Source organism: Glycine max, chromosome 19 (genome assembly GCF_000004515.6).
Source record: "Glycine max cultivar Williams 82 chromosome 19, Glycine_max_v4.0, whole genome shotgun sequence".
Classification (NCBI taxonomy): Eukaryota; Viridiplantae; Streptophyta; class Magnoliopsida; order Fabales; family Fabaceae; genus Glycine; species Glycine max.
In genome coordinates this window covers 26,678,539-26,680,581 of record NC_038255.2, presented here as the reverse complement: position 1 = coordinate 26,680,581, position 2,043 = coordinate 26,678,539, and the positions used below count along the sequence as shown (strand labels likewise).

At 44.0% G+C, this 2,043-nt stretch overlaps 1 non-coding gene across 1 annotated transcript; it reads left to right on the top strand.

Annotated features, from left to right (window-relative positions):
- Positions 1 to 1,252: 1,252 nt before the first annotated feature.
- Positions 1,253 to 1,359, top strand: LOC113000560 (small nucleolar RNA R71). The gene has a single exon (XR_003265893.1). It is a non-coding gene; the product is annotated as a small nucleolar RNA R71 (small nucleolar RNA).
- Positions 1,360 to 2,043: the final 684 nt, after the last annotated feature.

Here is a 2,043-nt window from a genome sequence, read left to right as displayed (position 1 = left end):
AGAGACATTTTTGCCCATGCTAATGCGTTCACTTCCTTTAAGCTTCCGCTTATTAGTGCACAGCTCCTTCAAGAATTTGGCATATCTTGGAATTTGCTTTATTGCATCCAATAGAGGTATGTTTACCTATACTTTTCTAAACGTTTCCAAGATCTCTTTCTCTGCCTCTTCCATTTTTTTGTTGGAAACTGCTCTTGGAGGGAATGGAAGAGGGGGAATGTGCTGCTTCTGCAAGTCAGAATTACCTGTGGAAGAAGATTCACCTGCACAGAAATTGTTAGGTAGATTTTTGTCATCATCTTTTTCTGGAACAGAGTGAAGTTTGGCAGGTTCATTTGCAGATGAGGAAGGTGCTACGGGTTGAGGTCCTTGACACTGCTTTCCCGACCTCAATGAAATGGCACTGACATTTTTGGGATTTTGGACAGCTTGAGAAGGCAGCTTGTCAGAATTCTGGGACTGTTGTTGACTCAATTGGGTAGCTAATTGTCCCATCTGATTGGTTAAGCTCTGAATGGAGGCTCTGGTCTCTTGCTGAAACTGCATGTTCTGCATAGTCATTTGCCTCACAAGTTCTTCGAGGGAAGGTTGTGGAGGGGCCTCAACTGTTGGTTGTTTCTGGGGTTGTTGCTGTTGTTGGATTGGTGGAGGAATGTATGGTCTGCTTGGGCCAGCAGCATTTTGGAAGGAAGGAGCAGGCTGCTGTTGTTGTTGCTGAGGGCTGGACCATCTGAGGTTAGGGTGATTCCTCCATCCAGGGTTGTATCTGTTGCTGGAAAGGTCATAATTGCTCTGCTGTGGTTGATTTTGCTTCTGAGGTTGAGGAGGTCTATTGTAAATATTTGCAGCATAAGCTTCAGGTTGCTCAATTGCTCCAGGTTACTGCATGGAAGGGCAAAGGTCTGTATGGTGGTCAGCAGAGGAGCACAAACCACAAACCCTTGCGACAGGTACAAATTTCTAATTCAAGGCCAGCTGGGTTACCAAGTTGACCAACGCATCCAGTTTGCCTTCAAGCTTCTTAGTTTCAGATGATGCATATGGGTTTGTAGCTACCTCATGCACTCCTCTAATGACTATGGCATCATTTCTGGCGCTAAACTGCTGGGAGTTGGAGGCCATCTTCTCAATTAAATTTTTGGCTTCAGCAGGGGTCATGTCTCCAAGGGCTCCACCACTGGCAGCATCTATCATACTTCTCTCCATATTACTGAGTCCTTCTTAAAAATATTGGAGAAGAAGCTGTTCTGAAATCTGATGGTGGGGGCAACTGGCACATAGTTTCTTAAATCTCTCCCAGTACTCATACAGGCTCTCTCCACTGAGTTGTCTAATACCTGAGATATCCTTCCTGATGGCTGTGGTCCTGGAAGCAGGGAAAATTTTTTCTAAGAATACTCTCTTAAGGTCATCCCAGCTCGTGATGGACCTTGGAGCAAGGTAATACAGCCAGTCCTTTGCCACTCCCTCTAATGAATGAGGAAAAGCCTTCAGAAATATGTGATCCTCTTGGACATCTGGGGGTTTCATGGTGGAGCAGACAATGTGAAATTCTTTCAAATGTTTGTGCGGGTCTTCACCTGCAAGGCCATGAAATTTTGGAAGCAAATGAATCAGTCCAGTTTTAAGAACATATGGGACATCCTCATCAGGGTATTGGATGCACAAGCTTTCATAGGTGAAATCAGGTGCAGCCATTTCCCTTAGAGTCCTCTCACGAGGTGGAGGTTGTGCCATGTTCTCAGAATGTGCCAAATCAGAATGCTCAGAATCAGAATGCTCAAAATTATAATGCTCAAGATCAGGATGTTCAAAATCACCAATAACAGAATGCACAGATTCACCAGTTATGGAATGCTCAGAATGATCAAAAGGTATAAAATGATGCCTAACTAATCTATGAAATGTCCTATCTATCTCAGGATCAAAGGGTTGTAAGTCAGATGGATTGCCTCTAGTCATACACTACATTCAGCATGCACACAACTAGTTGCCTTGTCATGTAAATAAAGGTGTAGGTTTGAACTACAGCTACCCTCAAAT